The 10,387-nt window shown below is 51.2% G+C and overlaps 1 non-coding gene across 1 annotated transcript; it reads right to left on the bottom strand.

Annotated features, from left to right (window-relative positions):
- Positions 1-8,397: 8,397 nt before the first annotated feature.
- LOC113525262 (5.8S ribosomal RNA) lies at positions 8,398-8,551 on the bottom strand. The gene has a single exon (XR_003402644.3). It is a non-coding gene; the product is annotated as a 5.8S ribosomal RNA (ribosomal RNA).
- Between the last annotated feature and the right edge of the window lie 1,836 nt (positions 8,552-10,387).

The following is a 10,387-nucleotide window of genomic DNA, read 5'->3' as shown; positions in this document are numbered from 1 at the left end:
CCCACCTGGTATCTGGGATGTGGGCGTCTATGACGGTCTGCCTGTATTCTTTGATGTCGTATGGCACGTTGCCGGCGGACGTGGGCGCTTTCCCAGACCACCTGGCTACGGCGGGCCCAGTTGTCTACGGCAGGTATGTCAGAGGGTTCTCCTGACCAAGGGAACAGTGGTGGTTGGTACCTCAGAATGCAATGGAATGGTGTCAGCCCCATGGATGAGTGGGTGAGGGACTTCTGGGTATACTCTTCCCACGGGAGAAACTCACTCCAGTGCTGCTGTTCACGGCTACCGTAGGAGCGGAGGTACCTGCTAATCTCCTGGTTCAAATGCTAGGTCTGTCCATTAGACTGTGGGTGCTATCCAGAACTGAGGCTTACGTTGACCCCTAGGTGGGTGCAGAAAGCTCTCCAGACTCTAGACATGAATTGCGGGCCCCGGTCGGACACGATGTCTTCAGGAAGGCCATAAGTGCTGAAAATGTGGTGAAACAGTGTTGTAGCCATCTCCATGGCTGTAGGTAGGCCCTTGAGAGGGACCAGTCGGCATACCTTAGAGAACCTGTCGATGGCTACTAGGATCGTGGTGTACCCTGCAGAACTAGGGAGGTCGGTGACAAAGTCTATAGCCATGTCATATACTTGGGTCGCTTGGGAATGGGCAGAGGTTCTAACAGGCCCATGGGGAGCTGGTGGCAGGTTCGAGACTGTGCACAGGTGTTGCAGGTCCCCACGTACTCCTCCACGTCCCGGGCCAGTGCGGGCCACCAAAGGTGGTTGCTGATCAGGGCTGTGGTTCGCCAGATACCAGGGTGGCCGGAGCTGGGCGTCTCATGCACCCACAGCATTATTCTCGGACAAAGGGGGGCAGGCACGAAGAGTTTGGTGGGTGGACAAGCTGGTGGTGGAGGTTCTTTGGCCTGGGCCTGCTGGATCTCTTCTATGATATCCCATCTGATAGGTGCGAGTACTATGTAGTATCGGCTCCGGGTTGCTGGGCGCATTTATTGGGTCATGTCGACAGGATAGGGCATCGGCCTTGCCATTCTTGGTGCCTGGTCGATATGTGACAGTGAACCGGAACCGGGTAAAGAACAGTGCCCAACGAGCTTGTCTTGGGTTCAGTCTCTTTGTGTTACACAGATATTCCAGGTTACGATGGTCAGTCAGTAGTACGAACGGTGACACGCTCCCTCCAACCAATGCCGCCATTCTACCAATGCTTCCTTGATAGATAGGAGCTCCTGATTCCCGACGTCATAGTTAGCTTCAGCTGAGATTAGCTTTCGGGAAAAGTAAGCACAAGGATAAACTTTCCCTGGGTTTCCATGGTGCTGTGAGAGTACGGCCCCAATTCATCAGCTGGAGGCGTCCACCTCGACGATGAAGGGCAGGCTGGGGTCTGGGTGCCTCAAGATCAGCGCTGTGGTGAAGCTAGTCTTTAGCTGGGTGAATGCAGATCAGGCCTGTTCCGTCCAGCGTAGATGCCGTGGTTTTCCCCGCAGGAGTGACGTCATAGGATTAGCGATGCCGCTGTAATTCCTTGCGAACCCCAGGAACTGCTGCAATTCTTTGACTGTGGTAGGTTCGGGCCAGTCAGCGACTGCCTTTACTTTGCCAGCGTCCATCTCCACCCCCTTCTTAGAGATGACATAACCCAAGAAGGTAATGGAGTCTTGGTGGAATTCACATTTCGCGGTCTTGACGTATAACTGGTGTCTCAGTAGCAGGATGACTGGTGTCTGACGTAGAGGACATGTTCCTCAACAATTGAAACACTGCTGGGGGTGTGAAACGCCGTCTTCCACTCATCCCCCTCCTTGATCCTTACTAAATTGTATGCGCTGTGCAGGTCCAGCTTAGTGAATATCCGAGCCTCCCCGGGTTGCTCTAAGGCTGCTGGTACCAGTGGGAGAGGGTAGGGTTATTGGACTGTCAACGCATTCAGTCCCCTGTAGTCGATGCATGGCCGCAGACCCCCACCTTTCTTTTCAATGAAGAAGAATCCCGCCGCTGCTGGAGAAGTGGAGGTTCGGATGTAGCCCGTGGCTAGTGCTTCTTTGACATATTCAATTCAATTCAATTCATTTTTATTTGTATAGTGCTTTTTTACAAAAGTCATTGTCTCAAAGCAGCTTTACACAAACAAAAGTAAAGTGAAGTGTGTGTGTGTGCCGTCTCTGATGAGCAAGCAGGGCGACGGTGGCAAGGAAAAACTCCCTGAGATGGTGATAGGAAGAAACCTTGAGAGGAACCAGACTCAACAGAGAACCCATCCTCATATGGGTTTACACTGTAGTGCGCATGTGTGTGTGTAAAATGTGCGTTTGTGTAGTCCATGGTAAACAGCTGAAGCGTCTTCGTGGCAGTATGAAGCATTGCCGGTGGACAGGTCCAGAGTGAAGGGGGGGAAGGTCTGGATCACCAGCAGCTCAGGAGTGATGCTCATCTGGTCCAGAGCATAGAGGGGTCTGGATCACCGGCAGCTCAGGAGTGTAGCTCGGCAGAAAGAGAAGGAAAGTGGTTAGGTACACTCACAGTCACCGTGTGGAGATAAAACTTAATGAGGAGTGCAGGGGACTCCGGCAGGACTAGCTATAACAGCATAACTAAAAGGAGAACCAGGGGGAAACACAGACGTGAGAGATCCCTGATATGTAAGGCATACAGTCACTCTGCCGTCACAAACCTGAGTGACTAACGAGAGGGAGGAAGACAGCATCCAAACACACCAGATCACCATAACACTCAACATCCAGATCTACTCCTTTGTCTAAAACACTAGTCGCTAAATGCTAGGTTAAATAAATAAGTCTTCAACCTCGACTTAAACGACTTAAACCGTGTCTGCTTCACGTACATTAACTGGGAGGCGATTCCATAATTTTGGGGCTTGGTAAGAGAAAGCTCTGCCCCCCGCCGTGGTTTTGGCAACGCGTGGTACTGATAGACAGCCTGCATCCTTAGAGCGAAGTAGGCGCGGCGGAACGTAAGGTACTAACATATCGCTTAAATACTGCGGAGCGAGACCGTTTAATTCTTTATAGGTTAGGAGTAATATTTTAAAATCGATGTGGAATCTTACTGGGAGCCAATGTAATGTAGATAAGACTGGCGTGATATGCTCATACTTCATAGTCCTAGTAAGGACCCTCGCTGCTGCGTTCTGAACTATCTGAAGCTTATTTATGCATCTAGACGAACATCCAGATAGTAAAGCATTACAGTAATCTAATCTGGACGTGATAAATGCATGGACTAGTTTTTCAGCATTACTTAGCGAAAGTATATTTCTGAGGTGGAAAAATGCTAACCTGCTTACATTATCTAAATGCGCCTCAAATGATAGATTAGAGTCTATAATCACACTGAGATCTTTTACTGTTAGACTACTATTATTATTACTTGAAACAGAGAGACCGTCTAAAGTAACAGTGTGATCTTTAAACTTACTTCTAGCGGCTTGTGGTCCCAGTACCAGAACCTCTGTTTTTTCCGGGTTTAGCATAAGAAAGTTGCTTAGCATCCAGTCTCTTATGTCTATCGCACACGCCTCAACTTTCTTTAACTGGCTATTCTCATCTGGCCTAGCTGAGACGTATAACTGTGTGTCATCAGCATAACAATGGAAGCTAATATTATGTTTACAGATTATGTTACCTAAAGGGAGCATGTATAACGTGAAAAGCAGTGGGCCTAAGACTGAACCCTGCGGAACGCCATATTCTACTCGATAACGTGCTGAGTGGTCACCGTTTACATCTACAAACTGATAACGATTAGTTAAATAAGATCTAAACCAGTCGAGGGCTGAGCCCTTAATTCCTACGACCTTTTCCAGTCTGTGAAGAAGGATATTATGGTCGATAGTGTCGAACGCTGCTCTAAGGTCGAGTAAAATTAATAGACTAATGCAACCCCGATCAGAGGCTAATAGCAAGTCATTGACTACTTTAACTAATGCTGTCTCTGTGCTGTGGTGGGGCCTGAAACCTGACTGATAATGTTCATAGATATTATTACTTTGTAGATATGAAATTAGCTGCTGCGCTACTACCTTCTCTAGCATTTTAGATAGAAAGGGAAGGTTTGAAATCGGCCTATAGTTAGTTAAGTCGTTAGGATCAAGGTCTGGTTTCTTCACTAGTGGTTTAATAACAGCTAATTTAAGTGATTTTGGAACGTACCCATTGCTCAGTGAGGCGTTAACTATTTTAAGCAGGGGTTCAGTTACGGTTCCAACTATTTGCTTAAGAAGACGTGTTGGTACCGGATCTAATAGACAGGTTGATGATTTAGCAGAAGAGATGAGCAAGATTAAATCATTCTCTTCAAGAGGAGTAAAACTTTCTAATCTCTGATCTATGGTTAGTCTATCCTCCCAGTCTATTGTATAATTTGGACTTTGGGCCTGTATCTTCCGCCTAATGTTTTTAATTTTGCTATCAAAGAATTTCATGAAATCGTTACTTTTATATGCTGTTATTGTGGAAATTTCTGTCGATGTCTTATTCCTAGTTAATTCTGCTATGGTGTTAAATAAGAATTTAGGATTACTTTTATTATTTTCTATAAGCGTTGATAAGTAAGTGGACCTAGCTAGCCTTAGAACTTTTTTATAGGCTAAAATACTGTCTTTCCATGCTATTTTAAATGCTAGGAGTTTGGTCTGGTGCCATTTACGCTCTAGCTTTCGGGCGTTCTGTTTTAGAGAGCGGGTGTGGTCACTATACCACGGAGCGAGTTTCTTATCTTTAATTGTTTTTCTTCTAAGTGGGGCTACATTATCTAAGGTACAGCGGAATGTCGACTCTAAAAATTCTGTCGCCTGTTCGAGTTCTAAAGGGTCTGATGGTGACCCTATACTAGCGGATAATTCTGGTAGGTGATTAATAAAGCTCTGCGCGGTCGCAGGTGTTATTGTACGGCTAAATCGGTAGCGCGGTTCTGTGTGTACAATGCTACTGTGACGCACACAAAACGAAATCAGACTGTGATCTGATATTGCCTCAGACTGCGGGATTATTACTATATCTGTTATATTAACTCCAAAAGATAATATTAAGTCTAACGTATGACCTGCTTTATGTGTGGATCCTACAACACACTGATTGACTCCCAATGAGTCAAGTATGGATGTAAACGCTATATTCAGCGGGTTGCCTATATTCTCAAAATGAATGTTAAAGTCTCCGGTAATTAACGCTCGGTCCACAGAAACAACTAGGTTTGATAGGAAATCTGTAAATTCACTAAGAAATTCAGAGTACGGTCCTGGGGGTCTGTAGATAATAACTAACGGAAGGGACTGTGATGACTTATCATTAGCGACTGCACTTATGTTACTATAAAGTGCTTCAAATGAAAGTTTTGTCCTGGTTTCTGTACGATGGTCAGATTATCCTTATGAATAACTGCAATGCCTCCTCCTCTACCGGTTAAACAAGGCTGATGTATGTAGCTATAAGCGGGCGGACTAGCTTAATTTAATGCAACATATTTGTTCTGCCTAATCCACGTTTCTGTTAAGCATAACCCGTCATACTCCTGATCCGTGATCAGTTCATTAACTAAGAGCGTTTTAGACTCAAGAGATCTGATATTTAGCAAACCTAGCTTTAGAGTAGAGGTGCAGGCTGCGCTCTCAGTATTATTATCTAATGAAGGTATGTTTATTAAATTGCTAAAACAGACTTGAGTCTTTCTTAATTTTAATACAGCACGGGGAACAGACACAGTCCCAATGTAATGTACCCTAGGTGACGACTCTAGGCGGCTAGCAGACGGTTGGGTTAAGCCATTTGTATCAGTCTGGTGAGTTGAACAGTAGCAATTATAATTGCGATCTGAGGTATGGCTTACCAGTCAGATGGTGCGTAGTATCCTGGAAATGTTGTCCAAGAGGACCGCTGCTCCAGCTCTGCTTGGGTGCAGGCCGTCAGTGTGGTAGAGCCTAGGACGCTCCCAGAAAATATTCCAGTTATCAACAAAGGGTAATTTCTGGTCTTGACACCATGACTGTAACCATTCATTAAAAGCAAATAGCCTACTGAACCTCTCGATTCCTCGCTGGAACGTGGGAAGCGGTCCTGACACTTCGTCGTGGGCGATGTGCTGCGTACCTTCTCGATGTATTCCTCCATAGTCTTGGTCTCGGGAAGAGAGAGAGGGTAAACTTTACTCTTGGGTGGCATGGCATTGGGCAGCAGCTCGATCGCACAGTCCCACGGGCGGTGGGGAGGTAGCTGCCTGGCTCTCTCTTCACTGAACCCCTCTCGTAGATCCTGGTATTCGCGCGGTGTTGAGATGTTCTCTGATGTGTCGTGACTTTTGATGGAGGTCGAGAGACATGGCTGTGACTGGATCTTGCAGAGACAGTGGTTCTGGCAGGGGGGTGACCAGCTGATCAATTCTCCCTCCTTCCAGGACATGACGGGGTTATGAAGTTGCACCCAGGGGAAGCCCAGGATGATGGGGTTCGAAGGAGTGGAGATGACGTAAAACGTAGTCTCCTCAAAGTGCAGTAATCCCACTTGTAGGGTGAGCAGACGGGTCTGTTGAGTGATGAGGCCTCCCCCGATGGGACGGTTATCGATGGCCGTCACTCGCAGGGGGGGTTCGCATGGCAGCGTGGGGAGGTGAAGGGCCTCTGCGAGCTGTTGGTCGATGAGGTTGACGGCCGCCCCGGAGTCCACTACTGCTGGAAACACAGTAGTACCCTGAGCATGGTGCAGTCATTTTCAGTGTCAGGCAAGAGAATACAAAATCATTTCTCACCTTGGAGGTAGATGGTTTCTCGGGGCAGTTGATAACCCGGTGGCCAGCGCCCCCGCAGTAGAAGCATAGATTTCGGGCGAGCCCGACGCTGACATTCCTCCAGGGACACTCTGGTGCTGCCCAGTTGCATAGGCTCCGGCCCCTCCTCCTGTGGTCTGCTATAGAGCACTGAAGCTGCATGGGGAGAGAGAGGAGGAGGGGAAGATGATCGATATAAACTGCAGTTTGAGCGCCAGCTATCCTGAGAGAAACTTCCGAGGGAACCAGCTACTAGATGGTTCGATTAGTCTTTTGCCCCTATACCCAGGTCGGACGACTGCACGTCAGGACCGCTGCGGGCCTCCACCAGAGTTTCCTCTGGCTTCGCCCTGCCCGGGCATAGTTCACCATCTTTCGGGTACCATCGCGCGTGCTCTGGCTCCACCTCACCGACAGGGTGGTAGAGGCGGGCCAGTGGTGCGCCGCCCGCCCGAGAGAGGCGTGCGGATGCCACCTCAGGCCTTCACTTTCATTGTGCTGTGGGGTTTCGTGTCAAGCCCTCTGACTCGCGCGCATTGGACTCCTTGGTCTGTGTTTCAAGATGGGTCGGTTGGGTGGCCGGCATCACCGCGGACCCCGAACGCCCTTGTGTCGTGGACCGGTCCCCGCACCGGGCGGCGCAGCAAGGTCGGGCGTCGGAGGCAGAGGGGCCCCGTCCCTGCCTCGCGGGGAGGGAAGGCGCGGAGGTGACTCGCCCGCGGCCCCAGCGGTAACCGGCGAAGTCAGGGCGAGGGGGAGCTGTAAAGCTCGTGGCCAGAGCCACGAGCCACCTTCGCCCTGGACCCTTCCAAGTCGAACCGGAGCCGGTCACGGCGCACCACCATGGAGGAAATGTGACCGTCGGGTTGAATCCCCCGGGCGGACCGTGCAGACCCCAACCGTTTACCTCTTAACGGTTTCACGCCCTGTTGAACTCTCTCTTCAAAGTTCTTTTCAACTTTCCCTTACGGTACTTGTTCGCTATTGGTTTCGTGCCGGTATTTAGCCTTAGATGGAGTTTACCACCCGCTTTGGGCTGCATTCCCAAACAACCCGACTCGGGGGGCGACGGCCGTTACCGGCCTCACACCGTCCACGGGCTGAGCCGCCATCAGAAGGACTCAGTCCCCCGGCCTGCGCCGGGCGATGCGGACTTCGGTACGCCACATTTCCCCGCACCCGCGGGGGAACGGGGGATTCGGCGCTGGGCTCTTCCCTCTTCGCTTGCCGCTACTGAGGGAATCCTGGTTAGTTTCTTTTCCTCCGCTTAGTAATATGCTTAAATTCAGCCGGTCATCTCATCTGCTCTGAGGTCGCGTTAGTGACTTAAAAGAACGCTAAGTGCTGCCCTTTCTTGCCACCCCCTTCCTGTAGCTCAGCCGAGGCCCCCCTTGTGAGACGCGGGCAAGCGGGCAGCCAGGGTGGAAGAAACCACCGGCAGCCGCGCGCACGGTCCTCGAGGGGAGGTGCAGCGGACACGCGAGGGGGGAACGAAAAAAAAAGGAGCGTCTGCTTTTGGGAGGACGAAGGCACGAGAGCACAGGCGAGCCTCCAGCCGCGGACGAGCGCGCGCACGGGGGCGGCGAGGTCCGATCGATGAGAATAGTGACCCTCAGACAGGCGTAGCCCCGGGAGGGACCCGGGGCCTCAATGTGCGTTCGAAGTGTCGATGATCAATGTGTCCTGCAATTCACATTAGTTCTCGCAGCTGGCTGCTTTCTTCATCGACACACGAGCCGAGTGATCCACCACTAAGAGTTGTCAGCTCTTTTGTTTTCAACGTTACCTTGCCCGAGCCATAAGAGTAGAAACAGTTTAATATATACATATATGGTTTAAAAAAAAAAGGCAGCTGGGGAGGGCACCCTGGAACTCCCGAAGACGAACTCGGGGTCATTGAACCACGCTCGACACGGCACCCTCACCGAGATATGAGCCTCCGCGTAGCGCCGGCGAGCAGCAGGTACCCTCGCCCATCTTTTTTTTCTTTTTCTTTTTTCCCCATGTATATTAAAGGGAGACCGAAAAAGGGACCTCGGCTGGCGCGGCTCACCCTCTCCGAAGTCAGCAGGGGTGAGGCACGTGCTTTTGCCTCGGCTGTTCAGGAGGAGGGAGGCACAGCCCGCGCGGGCTGCTACCCGTTAATGATCCTGCCGCAGGTTCACCTACGGCAACCTTGTTACGACTTTTACTTCCTCTAGATAGTCAAGTTTGACCCGCGCTTACTGGAAATTCCTCGTTCATGGGGAATAATTGCAATCCCCAGTCCCAGTCACGAATGGGGTCCAGCGGATTACCCGCACCTCTCGGCATAGGGTAGGGTCCTATTCCATTATTCCTAGCTCAGGTATTCAGGCGAGTTTGGCGGCCCGCTTTGAACACTCTAATTTTTGCAAAGTAAACGCTCCAGATCCCTGAAAGGGACCAGACACCCAGCCAAGGGCATCCGGGGGGCACCGGGGAGGCAGGGTCTGGGACAGGCAGTGGCTCGCCTTGCGGCGGACCGCCAGCCCACTCCCGAGATCCAACTAAGAGCTTTTTAACTGCAGCAACTTTGATATACGCTATTGGAGCTGGAATTATCCCGATCCCACCCCATAAAGAGCTCCTTCTGGGCTTTCCAATGACACCAGCCCTGCGCCTCTAGGCCCTACGGTTCCGTAGATAGGGGCTGCGGGAAAAAGGTGCGTTTTAGGCCGAAAAAGGAGGCCGCCGCGGAGTTCCAGTGACCTCTGAAGACCTACTGGCGCAACCGTACCTCCAGCCGGGGGAAAATCCGGACTCGTGGCCGAACGAAGGCGCTCCCAAGTCGGCCAGCTCGAGCTCCTCGACCGCGGGACGGCTCCCCGGTTCGTCCACCCCAGCGTAAAAGTGGGACTTTGAAATGTTTTCGAAAAGTAGCGTCAGCTATACCAGGGGCCAGGCACTTTTAATCTAATAACTCGAGATGGGCCTGGCCAAATTTCATCAGATTTTGCAGGGACGTTCGCGGCGAGGGTACGGACCGAGGGAGGCCACCCCCGCCCTGCTGGGGCCCCGCGGCCCCGCAAAACAGGGGTCTAAGGGGGCCCGACATTTAAAAATTCATAACTTTGAGAGCGAGCCGCCTAGATTCACCAAACTTCGGAGGCTCATAGAACCCTCCAAGAGGCGTCCAACGAGGCGTCCCCTGGCCCGCAGCACTGGCCCTTTCCAGGGCCGAGTAATAAAGCACGGAAATCCGAAAAAAGTGACCGGCCTGAGGCACTCCTAGGTCGGCCACCTCCGCCGCCTCGCCCGCGCTCCAGTTCTTCCAGCTCCTGTTCTGCCACCCCGGCATAAAACAGCCTCTGCCACTTTGGAGCTCAATAACTCGGCAGCCTCGAGGCCCATCAACGCCAAACTTTAAAGGCACGTCTAAGACCCTTGCCCTCAACGAACCAGACTGGCCCCGAGGTGCTGGGATCCCGCAGCCCCGAGAACCGGGGCCCCCCGCCCGACCAGACTGAAAAATTCCCCTACTTTAGCAGTGTGTAGAGCCCATCCAGACACTTCAAACGAGTCCCCACGCCAAGCGCTAGCCCTTTCCGGGACCCTGGCACAGAGAGACAAAAACA

The sequence above is a fragment of the Pangasianodon hypophthalmus genome, chromosome 9 (genome assembly GCF_027358585.1).
Source record: "Pangasianodon hypophthalmus isolate fPanHyp1 chromosome 9, fPanHyp1.pri, whole genome shotgun sequence".
In the NCBI taxonomy this organism is placed as follows: domain Eukaryota; kingdom Metazoa; phylum Chordata; class Actinopteri; order Siluriformes; family Pangasiidae; genus Pangasianodon; species Pangasianodon hypophthalmus.
This window is presented reverse-complemented; position numbering and strand designations above follow the sequence as displayed.